The sequence below is a fragment of the Hypanus sabinus genome, chromosome 20, assembly GCF_030144855.1.
Source record: "Hypanus sabinus isolate sHypSab1 chromosome 20, sHypSab1.hap1, whole genome shotgun sequence".
NCBI classification, from domain to species: domain Eukaryota; kingdom Metazoa; phylum Chordata; class Chondrichthyes; order Myliobatiformes; family Dasyatidae; genus Hypanus; species Hypanus sabinus.
This window is the reverse complement of record NC_082725.1, coordinates 4,930,633-4,942,955: the sequence shown is the minus strand read 5'-3', so window position 1 is coordinate 4,942,955 and position 12,323 is coordinate 4,930,633. Positions and strand designations below refer to the sequence as shown.

The following is a 12,323-nucleotide window of genomic DNA, read 5'->3' as shown; positions in this document are numbered from 1 at the left end:
GGATCTAACTATGAAAGTCTTTAAAGGGTTTCTTCTCCTTGTGAAGTGGGACTGTATTCATCTTCACCTTCACTTCTGAGTTCTGTTTTTAAAGCTTGTATCGGTCTCTGAGGTATATTAAAAGATGAAAATGAATGAGGTTTGGTCAGTCCACACGTGTAGTTTTACAGGCAGCCTTATCGGAGAATGGATGTGCTGGCATTGGAGACGATGCCGAGGCTGTTGACAAGAAAGATCCCTGCAATGAAAGTATGAGGAGAGTTTGAGGCTCTGAGACTGCAGCTTAGAAGAATGAGGGGGAAACTCACTGATATCTGTCCAATATTATAGGGCCTATATAGAACGGATATGGTGTCTTGTAGTAGGGGAGTCCAGGATCAGAGGGAACAGTTACAGAATAGAAGGTGTCCATTTAAAACAGGGATGAGGAGAAATTTCTTGAGCCAGACCATGGTAAATCTTTGAATTCATTGCTACAAACGGCTGTGGAGGCCATCTTTGAGTATATTCTGAAGTTGCCATCGTTCTGAACAGTGCATGAATCTGTGAAGATTGCCTCACTGTTTTGCTCTCTTCTTGCACTAATTTAATGTTTATTTATTTCTCAGTAATATATAGTGCTTTTTAATGTATTGCCTGTACTACTGCCACAAAACAACAAATTTCACATTTGTCAGTGATAATAAACCTGATTCAGATTTGGTTCACCGTGAAGATTAGACCTTTTTATAATTTTTATTTTTTTTCCGATGTGGTAGTCTTTTTTTTTCTAGAAGGCAGCTTTGTACTGCCCTTGAACCTTTCTCTTGCTTGGTTAAACAGCGAGGGTCAGAAAGCTGTGTAAATATAAACAGATCTCCCAACCGAGAGAGCTGCACTTCTTGCACAAACAGAGATAATGCTGGAAAACTCTGAGACTGGTGCAATGGCAGTTTAAGAGAATGGAGAGGGAAGCTATCCTCATATGCACATAGCACATTCTGAGAAGGTGGCATTGGCCAACTTCCCCTTTCTGCTCAGTTCCTGCAGCCTGGGCTATTAATGTGTCCCAACATTGCTTCAGGAGACACAAGAGATTCTGCAGATGCTGGAAGTGCAAAGCTACACACACACAAAATGCTGGAGGAGCTCAGTAGGTCAGGCAGCATCTGTGGAAATGAATAAACAGTCAGTGCTTCGGGCCGAGACCCTTCATCAGTACTGGAGAGGAAGGGGGAAGATGACAGAATTATAAAGGGGGGGGGAGGAGAAGAAGGATAGCGAGAAGATGGTAGGTAAAGCCAGGTGGTGGAGGGGGGAAGAAGTGAGAAGCTGGGAGGTGATGAGTGGAAAAGGTAAAGGATTAAAGAAGATGGTATCTGATAGGAGAGGAGGGTGGACCATGGGGGAAAGGGAATGAGGAATTGAACCACAGGGAGGTGATAGGCAAGTGAGGAGAAGAGAAAGGGTGGGAGGGAAACCAGAAGGGGAATGGAAAAAGAAGAGGGAGTAATTAGGGATAGTATTGTTTTCCAAAACTGCTTCTGGAGACAGAGAAATTGGTGTAGGTGCTGTGAATCTTGCACGACACACACCAAATGCTAGAAGAACTCAGCAGGTCAGGCAGCATCTATGGAGGGAAATAAGCAGCTGACGTTTCAGGCTGAGGCCTTCATCAGGACTGGAAAGGAGTCTTCATTCCTGATTAAGGGTCTCAGCCTGTCTATTTCCCTCAATAGATGCTGTATGACCTGCTGAGCTCCTCCAGCAGTGCCCCAACTCAGGCTGCAGATCTAAAACTCCGTACCTTCCATGCTGCATGTGATCTTTCCTCCCATTCCCTAAGAATGTAACCAGTTGGATATGGTGGTACAACTATCCAGTCCTGAGTAATTCCACAGTCATTATCAAATTGATTTGTTCCTCCTTTCTGCTGCTTGCCAGCAGCATCATTCTGCATTTTTAACTGGAGAAGTTTGTGTAAGATTTGTTTTATTTACATCGAAACATGCAAAACAAGGCAAAGCTTCATGAATGGTCGGGGCATGCAGATACAGAGGGTGAAGGCAAGAAATTGAGTCTGAGGGGGAAGTGGATCAGCCGTGATGAAAGGCACAGCAGACTCGATGGGCTGAATGGCCTAACTCTGCTCCCTGTGTGTCATGGTCTAAAAGTGAAATGCATCGTTTACATCAACATCCAATGCAGTCTGAGGATGTGCTGGGGGCAGCCCGTAGGTGTGGCCATGCTTCCAATGCCAACATAGCACGCTCACAGCTCACTAACCCTAACCGGTACAGCACTGAAGTGCCTCACACGTGTCATGAAATGTGGTTTTTGTTGTGGCAGCAGTACAGTGCAATTCATAAAATTTCTACAGTACTGTGCAAGTGTCTTAGGGACCCTTGCTATATCTATATGCCTGAGACTTTTGCACAGTACATTATGAAACATTGAAACGTGGGAGGGACCCGGTGTGGTCATGGATAGAACGTAAAAATCTCCTACGGACAGTGGAGAGAATTGAACCCAGGTCACTGAAGCGTAAAGCATTACACGGACCTCTACTCTACTGTGCTGTAACAAACACCTATGAGTTCAGCTACGAGTTTCCCTTACTGCACTTCACAAGTAATCTTGTTAATAACTTGTTTACATTCTGGCTTTAAGCATCAGGTTTAATTCTTCCTCTGGCAGTCAGTGTGTCAACAACCAGCTTGTCAGGCTCGTTTGTAAGGTACTGGTTTAAGAGCACAACAACTCACTTTAGGTGTAGTGCCATTTTTCTTGATGTTGCTGATCTTTTGGCACAGATGTGTGGTGTTGAGCCGAGCTATAGAAAGTTCTATTCATAGTTGAGCCAGCCAATTCCAACTTGTTTTTACTGCCTCTGTATTGTTGTGTACCAGCCAATTCCTGTACTGAGAGGCTAATGGCTGAAGTGACTGGAGTTGTGAGTCCTTGATGGCTCTGGGCCTGTACTCACTGGAGCTTAGAAGAATTTGGGGGGAATTTCACTGAAGCCTATCAAATATTGAAAGGCCTAGACAGAATGGATGTGGTAAGGATGTTTCCTACGGTAGGGGAGTCTAGAAGCAGAGGGCATAACCTCAGAATAGAGGGATGTCCCTTTAGAAAAAGATGAGGAGGAATGTTTTTAGCCAGAGGTTGGTGAATCTGTGAAATTCATTACTACGGGCAAATCATTGGGTTATTTTAAAGCAGTGGCTGATAGGTTCCTGATACAAGACCTCAAAAGTTCCAAGTTTCTTTTTATTATCATGGTGTGTACACAGAATACAACTCAGATTTGTCTTCAACAACGCACACAAAATGCTGGTGGAACACAGCAGGCCAGGCAGCATCTATAAGGAGAAGCACTGTCGATGTTTCAGGCTGAGACCCTTCGTCAGGACTAACTGAAAGGAAAGATAGTAAGAGATTTGAAAGTAGTTGGGGGAGGGGGAAATGCGAAATGATAGGCGAAGACCGGAGGGGGTGGGATGAAGCTAAGAGCTGGAAAGGTGATTGGTGAAAGTGATACAGAGCTGGAGAAGGGAAAGGATCATGGGACGGGAGGCCTCGGGAGAAAGAAAGGAGGGGGAAGCATCAGAGGGAGATGGAGAACAGGCAAACAACTAAATATGTCAGGGATGGGGTAAGAAGGGGAGGAGGGGCATTAACAGAAGTTAGAGAAGTCAATGTTCATGCCATCAGGTTGGAGGCTACCCAGCCGGTAAATAAGGTGCTGTTCCTCCAACCTGAGTTTGGATTCATCTTGGCAGTAGAGGAAGCCATGGATAGACATATCAGAATGGGAATGGGACGTGGAATTAAAATGTGTGGCCACTGGGAGATCAGAGTACAGAAAACCAGAGAAGTAGTTGAAGGAAAGACTTCAATTCCCCCTTACAAAGAAAAAAGAAACAAAAACTCACAAACCCCAAGCGCCCACAAGCCCTCCCTTGCACAAAAACAGGTCACACACATGTAGAAACGACAGCAAGAGCATCAGACCTCAAACTTGCAGCCTACCAGTCAGCAACAGGAAAGAATGGACCAGCACAGGATAAAAAAAATATAGAGACCATTATGAACTACAGTCCAACCCATCAATCTCAGAATTTCAAGATCATGTGGCCCCTCTGAGAAAAGCGATTTGAACTGGTGACCCCTCTGTGGAATGCAACTCGAACCAGCGGCCCTTCTGAGAGCTGCTTGCTCTCCCCTGCGTTCCCCCCGATGCTTTAATTAGCGAGAAATGTAGTCGATCACGGCCCCTAGTCTTGCCTCTGAGCTTCCTCTCAAGCTGTCTGACGCTGGCATTTCTCTCCTGCAGTTTTCTCAGGGACAGCAGAGGGCTAGCTCACTCAATCAAACTACAGACTGCAAGTCGGACTCCCAACAGTTTCAAAAGCAAAACTAAGATAAAAAGAGTAAGTAGAAGGCGCTTCTCCTGCAGCTAGCCGCACTTTGCGTATGCATAATCAGCCTGTAAACTAATCTTATGTGTATATGGCCACACTCAGTTAGTTACTTACACATTGTGTTTTATAGAATTGCTTTTATATTTATAGTTATTGTGTTCTTTATACCTAGTGTGTTTTTTATGCCTGATCAGATCCTAAGTAACAATCATTTGTGTGAGTTGGATGTAATGTGTTGTACACATTGGTCCAGAGGAATGTGTTTCATTTGGTAGTGAGAGTGACAATATTCTTAACTTGAACTTGAACTGTGAATTAGTCACAATGGTTGTAAAATGAATTTTTGTGTACAATATTTCCTGGTAAATTATTAAATGTTGATAAGTAATAATTTAATGTTCCCCCAACCAATGGACTCTTCATCTCATGCTCTTGATATTTATTGCTTTTTTATTTATTATTATTATTTCTTTCTTTTTGTATTTGCACAGTTCCTTTCCTTCTGTACTGTGGTTGAACGCCCAAGTTGGGCAGTCTTTCATTGATTCTGATTTAGTTATTAATTATTCTGAAGATTTTACGAGTATCCCCACAAGGAAGTGAATCTCAGGGCTGTATATTGTGACATATATATACTTCTATAATAAAATATACTTTGAACCTTGAATTTTCCAATGGATGGCGGTGCCACATGCAGGAAATGTGGTCGCCAAATCACAATTGTAATTGGGTTTGGTGTGACTGTAACGAAACCCAAATTTCCCTCGGGATCAGTGAAGTCTGTCTGAATCACGTAGGGTGTTTGCAGGACTTCCAGAGGAAGTATGCATATCAGTTTAGTGTACCATTCACATGTTAAAATTGTTGATAATTGTTCCTGTCTCCTGACTTTTATGACAAAAGAGCCTGCTGTACATGGTGAGTGTCATTTCAAATCTTGGCATGCTATGGAATTGAATCCCTCTGGGTTTCAGTGATCAGTCTTCCAATCCTTGCCACTGGGTAGAATCAGGTTTAATCTCACTGGCGTATGTCATGAAATTTGTGATGTGGCAGCAGTATAGAGCAATACATAGAAGTATTATAAATTAAAAGGAGAAATATATATTTAAAAACTAAGAGTTTAATATTTTAAAAATTAAATAAGTAGTGCACAAAGAGATCAAAAATAGTGTGGATAGTTGCCATTACCTGAGCTATGTTTTTTTTTGCATAAATGCAAACTTAATCCATGAAATCTGTACTGAAGAGGGGAATCAAAATATCTTGGTAAAATATTGCTTCTGGTATATGGAACATCGAAGAGCACTGTACAGGGCCTTCAACCTGTGGAGTACTGGGCTTGTTAGCTGTTTCTTACTGTAATTTATAGTTTTTTATTACTATGTATTACAATGTACTGCAGCGGCAAAGCAACAAGTTTATCTGATTGTGTTATGTTGCTGCCAGTCTGAACTGACTGGGGCCTGTGAGCGAGGAAATCCAGGATTCAATTGCACAGGGATGTATTGAGGTGAAGAACTTGGAGCTTATTGAGAGGATGATGGCATTGAATGCTGAGTGGTAAAGGGCATCCTGATTGATGTATCCACCTTTGCTATCCAGATATTCCACTGTATAATTTTATTTTTTAAATATATTTCTTCCGGTAATTCATAGACTTTTGTTATTATGTATTGCAATGTACTGCTGCCGCAAAATTTCATGACATATGCCTGTGATATTAAACCTGAGTCTGATTCTGGTTCTAATATTGCAGCAATACTTTGAGTCTTGGCCATCACACTGCCTGCCACGTAAACAGCTGGTAAACATGTGTTTGCGTGTTAACAGAGTGCAAAACGTTGCACCTCAGAACAAGCTCTTCAGCCCAATGTTCCCACCCTGTAGCCTACTCCAAGATCATATAACCATATAACAATTACAGCACAGAAACAGGCCATCTCGGCCCTTCTAGTCCGTGCTGAACGCTTACTCTCACCTAGTCCCACCGACCTGCATTCAGCCCATAACCCTCCATTCCTTTCCTGTCCATATACCTATCCAATTTTTTTTGAATGATAATATCGAACCTGCCTCTACCACTTTTACTCAAAGCTTGTTCCACATTACCACTCTCTGATTAAAGAAGCTCCCCCTCGTGTTACCCCTAAACTTTTGCCCCCTAACTCTCAACTCATGTCCTCTTGTTTGAATCTCCCCTACTCTCAATGGAAAAAGCCTATCCACGTCAACTCGATCTATCCCCCTCATAATTTTAAATACCTCTATCAAGTCCCCCCTTAACCTTCTATGCTCCAAAGAATAAAGACCTAACTTGTTCAACCTTTCTCTGTAACTTAGATGCTGAAACCCAGGTAACATTCTAGTAAATCTCCTCTGTACTCTCCCAATTTTGTTGACATCTTTCCTATAATTTGGTGACCAGAACTGTACACAATACTCCAAATTTGGCCTCACCAATGCCTTGTACAATTTTAACATTACATCCCAACTCCTATACTCAATGCTCTGATTTATAAAGGCCAACATACCAAAAGTTTTCTTCACCACCCTATCCACATGAGATTCCACCTTCAGAGAACTATGCACCATTATTCCTAGATCACTCTGTTCTACTGCATTCCTCAATGCCCTACCATTTCCCATGTATGTCCTACCAGGTATGGTTAGATCAATCTAACCCTTCCCTCCCACAGCGCCAAAGAACTTATCTCTGACATACCACCTATACATTTGCACAGTCACCTTAAAACTATGCCCCCTCATGTTAGCCATTTCCACACTGGGGTAAGTCTCTGGCTGTCCAGTCGATCCATCCCTCTAATGATTGTCAATCAAGTCACATCTCAGAGTCACCTGTTTTATTAGATACCTGAAAATGAAGACGCATTGCTAAAATGACCCGTGTTCTGGCAGTGGGTGGCACTGTAGTGCCACGGTTAGCATAACGCTTTAGCAAACCAGCGATCGGGGTTCAATTCCCACCGCTGTCTGTAGGGAATTTGTATGTTCTCCCTGTGACAGTGTGGGTTTCCTAGAAGGGCTCCGGTTCGCTCTCACGGTCTTAAAGAATGTGTGGGTTAGGGTTAGTAAGTGTGTTGTGTTGGAGACACTTGCGTGTTGCTCCCAGCACATTCTCGGACTGTGTAGTTAACGACACAAGCAGCACGATTTCACTGTATGTATTTATGTGTCAATTGGTGAATCTGTCATCCATTGTTAAGAAATATGGTTAAACTTCAGGTGAATGAGCTCCTAATGGATTAGAACTGGAACAGATTCTAAACAAATACAGCATTACGGAATTCAGGGAAAAAAGTGAAATATAAAAGAAAAGGCCTCTGTTATTAAGGACTCTCACCTTCCAGGACACAATCACCAGAGAGGAGGCTGGTTGTCTGTGATACCCGACAATGCCAGGAAACACGTGCAGGAAAGTTTCTAAAGAGGAAAAGCCATTGTACTGGGACTGTTCCACTCTCTCAACCTCGGGAGTCTGAGCCCAGTGGTACGAGTAATCGTCAGAAACTGGAGTTGCATCGGATGACCGTGACCTTCTGTACCCTCCGCTCTCCACGGAGCGATGCCAGACCGCCTTCTTGGCCGTTGGGTCTGAGTATTGACCTCATCTGAGCTGAATTTGCATGCTAGGACAGGTAGTTCCTGTCTCACCAGGGTGCGTGACCCGCTGGCAACCCTCACCTGGCTTAACCTGCCTGTTGTAGAGGTGTACAGAGTCTGCCCACTGTTGCATGTAAACAGTTTCTCGGAGACAAAGGTGATATCTGAGTGTCCGGTGGGGACCAAGGGTGAATGAGCTGCCCCAGAATGGGCACGACAAGCTCCTTCACCAGAAATACTGCCCCTCCCTGGACATCCCATACTCTCCACCAGACAGGAGGTACAGGGGTCCAAAGGTGCACACACAATGTTTTAGCTGCTTCCCCTCCACCAGAAGATTTATGAACACTACCTTGCCATTCCTCTTTTGCACTATTGAACTATCTATCTATCTTTTTATTTGTTATTTGTTTACGCATTTGGTTACTTATTTATTATCATAACGTGGTGTTCTTATGCGCTGCGCTGTACTGCTGCCACAAAACAACTTTCACAGTTTATGTCAGTGTTAATAAGTCTGATTCAGAACCTGATTCTAGCCCCATGAGAGTTGGCAATGCAGGCGAGGAATTTTGTAACCTGCTTCCTCGCCCTCACAAAGCCCTCACTTCCCTTGCATTCAGTATGTCTATAAATCACTAGCTCAAAGTTTTAAACCAAATTGAGATTCCTTGAGATTCTGAGGCATTGTTGGGATAGTTATCACTCCCAAGTGTTTCAGAGTCACGCGTTGTGAATTTATGGCCTGAATCTTGAAGTGTTTCCTATAGGTGACAAGAAAAGCTTTCACCTTATGGATTGAAGTGGTTGATGAAAATGTCATGTCACCTTTGGAGAGACTGAAGACGAGGTTTGCCAGGATGCTGCCTGGATTAGAGGGCATTAGCTATAACGAGAGGTTGGACAAACTTGGGTTGTCTTTTCTCGAGTGGCAAAAGCTGAAGAGAGTCCTAACAGAGGTTTATAGGATTACGTGAGGCATAGATAGAGTAGTATCTTTTCCTAGGGTTGAAACATCTAACACCAAGGGTGTGCATTGAAGGTGAGAGGCGATGGGTTCAAGGAGATGTCTGGGGCAGGTTTTTTTTTACACAGAGGGTGGTGGTAGATATGGTCAAGGCGTTTTAGAAGTTCTTGGATTGGTGAATGTGATAGAAATGGAAGGTTATGGAGATTGTGTAGGCAGAGTTTAATTGGCCATTTGATTACGAATGTAGTTGGTTTGACAGAGGCGTCGTGGGCTGTTTCTGTACTGTTTGATGTTCAATGAGGCAACTAGACAGCTGGAGTAGATGTTGACTTTGCCCACATTGTGAAAGTGGAGTGCTGTGGAAAAATACTTCTGAGCCAGTTGTGAAGCCTTTGTTCTGCTCATCCATTTCCTCCAGAGGGATAGATTAAACCTGACTGTCTCTGGTTTTATTTTCTGATTTTGGACCATGAACATATTTCAGCCAGACAGACCATATAGTGTTTGTAAGTTATACCATTAATGTGTTGGATTTTTTTGTAAACGTCAAATCATTTTGCTAGAATTGTCACTTGGCCTTTTGGCTTCATGGAGGAAATATTTAAAATACATGCTACACGCTCTATCCAGATAAGGCTCCGTGCCAGTAGCACACATGAAGGAAATTAATCTGTGTCTAAAACTATTTCTCTTACTAATACTTCTGGACTAGTACTTTTCCTGGAATTTCGCCTCTCACCTTTCCTGGAATCTGGTCAGATGTACCAGTGAAACCCATCAATTCTATTTCTGCTGGCAATGTTCTCTGCTATCTTCAGTTATTTTCCCCCGTGGATGTAGAGAGAATGTTCCCTATAGTGGGGGAATCTAGGACCAGACGGCACAGCTTCAGAATAGAAGGATGCCTCTTTAGGACAGAGATTATGAGGAATTTCTTTAGCCAGAGGGTGGTGAATCTGTGGAATTCATTACCACAGATGGTAAGTTTAAAGTGGAGGTTGATAGGTTTCTTGGTTGGTCAGGGCATCAAAGGTTAAGGGGAGAAGGCAGGAGATCGGGGATGAGAGGGATAATAAATCAGCCATGATGGAATGGTGGAGCAGACTCGATGGGCCGACTGTCTAATTCTGCTCCTGTCTTATGACCATCATTAATTCCAATAAGTTTGCTTGTTGCACTTGCCATCACAATAGAATGTCATAGAATCATTGCTGTTACTTGTTACTTGTAACAACCTGTTACTTGTAAAAATGCCATCCCCTTCTCTCAACCCTCTGACTCCACCACATCTGCTCTCAGGATGAGGCTTTTCATTCAAACAAAGGAGATGTCCTTCTTTTTCAAATAAAGGAGCTCCCTTCCTCCACCATCAACGCTGCCTTCAATCACATTTTCCCATCACCTCACCAGGGACAGGATTCCTCTTACCCTCACCCAGCACCCCACCAGCCTCTGCATCCAGCACATAATTCTCCATAACTTCCGCCATCTCCAACGGGATCCCACCACCAAGCACATCTTTCCCTCCCCCACTTTCTGCTTTCCTCAGGGATTGCTCTCCATGTTGCTCTCTTGTCTATTCGTCCCTCCCCACCGATCTCCGTCCTGGCACTTATCCTTGCAAGCGGAGCAAGTGTTACACCTGCCCTGCACCTCCTCCCTCACTACCATTGAGGGCCCTAAACAGTCCTTCCAGGTGAGGCGACTCTTCATCTCTGAGTCTGTAGGGGTATATACGCTGTCCAGTGCTCCTGGAGTGGCCTCCTGTATATCGGCAAAACCAGACATAGATTGGGAGACCACCACTGACCACCTGCAGTCCATCTGCCAGAAAACGGAGGTTCTCCCAGTGGCCACCCATCCTAATTCCACTTCCCATTCCCATTCCGACGTGTCAGTCCCTGGCCTCCTCTACTGTTGCAATGAGGCCACACTCAGGTTGGAGGAACAACACCTTATATTCTGTCTGTGTAGTCTCCAACCTGATGGCATGAACATCAATTTCTCTCATTTCTAGTGATGCCCCACCTCCCTCACCATTCCCCATTCCCATTTTGCTCTCTCACCTTATCTCCCTACCCGCCCATTGCCTCCCTCTGGTGCTTCTCCCCCTTTTCTTTCTTCCATGGCCTTCTGTCCTCTCCTATCAGATACCCCCTTCTCCAGCCCTGTATCTCTTTCACCAATCAACTTCCCAGCTCTTTACTTCACCCCTGCCCCTCACAGTTTCACCTACCACCTTGTGTTGCTTCATCCCCTTCTTAATCTGATAGTCCTCATCTTTTCTTCTCCAGTCCTGATGAAGGGTCTCAGCCCGAAACGTTGATTGTACTCTTTTCCGTAAATGCTGTCTGGTCCGCTTAGTTCCTCCAGCATTTTGTGTGCGTGATGCTGTCTGATTTACTGAGTTTCTCCAGCATTTTGTGTGCTTGTGATACTACTGGCCAAGTGCAGTGGTGATTAGGGCATTTCAAGGTTGAATATATTTCAAGCTGTATTTGAACCTGGGTCTTCAGGCTCCTGTACCTCCTGCCCGATGGTAGCTTTAAGAAGGTAACATGGCCCAGATGGTGGGGATCTTTCAAAATGGCTGATGCCTTCTTGAGGCAGAGCCTCCTGTAGATACCACCAATGGTGGGGAGGGTTGTGCTCCTGATTTATTGGTCAAAGTTCAGTACTCTCTGCAGCTTCGTACATTCCTACACGTTTGAATCAATATACTGTAGATGACCTTACTGCAATCAGATAGGATATTCTCAACAAGACATCAGTAGAGTAGTTTGGTATATTTAATTATTTTATTGACCATAGATTATTACAGTAGAGTGCAGGCTCTTTGGCCCACAATGTTGTATCGACTATTTAACCTACACCAAGATCAATGTAACCACACAGCCCTCCATTTTTTGGGAAAGGAGCTACAGGAGCCTAAGGTCACCTGTCACCAGGTTCAGGGACAGTTGATGCCAGAAAAAGAATCTCGGTCTAGTACGTACTATGCTAGTTAATTTTACTTTGATTTTTGATATTTTTTCATCCATGTGCCTAAGAGTGTGTTTAATTTCAAAGGGTTTTAAATTCCTCTTAAAGTTAGGACAAATAAAAAACAATGTTTTTGCTATTTCGTTCTCTTCTCACCAAACCCTTCCCACATTTCTTTATAAAATCAGAGCATTGAGCATAGGATGTTATGTTAAAGTTGTACAAGTCGTTGCTGAACCTAATTCAGAATATTGTATGCAGCTTTGGTCACCTACTTACAGGAAGGATATTGATAAGATTTAAAGTTTACAGAGAAAATTTACAAGGACTTTGCCAGGACT

The 12,323-nt window shown here is 43.5% G+C and overlaps 1 protein-coding gene across 12 annotated transcripts in view; it reads left to right on the top strand.

The window, feature by feature from the left end:
• Positions 1 to 12,323, top strand: part of LOC132378242 (thyroid hormone receptor beta) — a 220,174-nt gene that overhangs the window by 41,043 nt on the left and 166,808 nt on the right. For 2 of the 12 annotated variants that reach the window (XM_059944980.1, XM_059944982.1), the window contains exon 3: positions 4,319 to 4,415. The exons of the other annotated variants lie outside the window; for them this stretch is intronic. The gene's annotated coding sequence lies outside the window, so the exon portion shown is untranslated. The remainder of the gene's footprint in view (positions 1 to 4,318; positions 4,416 to 12,323) is intronic. 12 annotated transcript variants of the gene reach the window in all.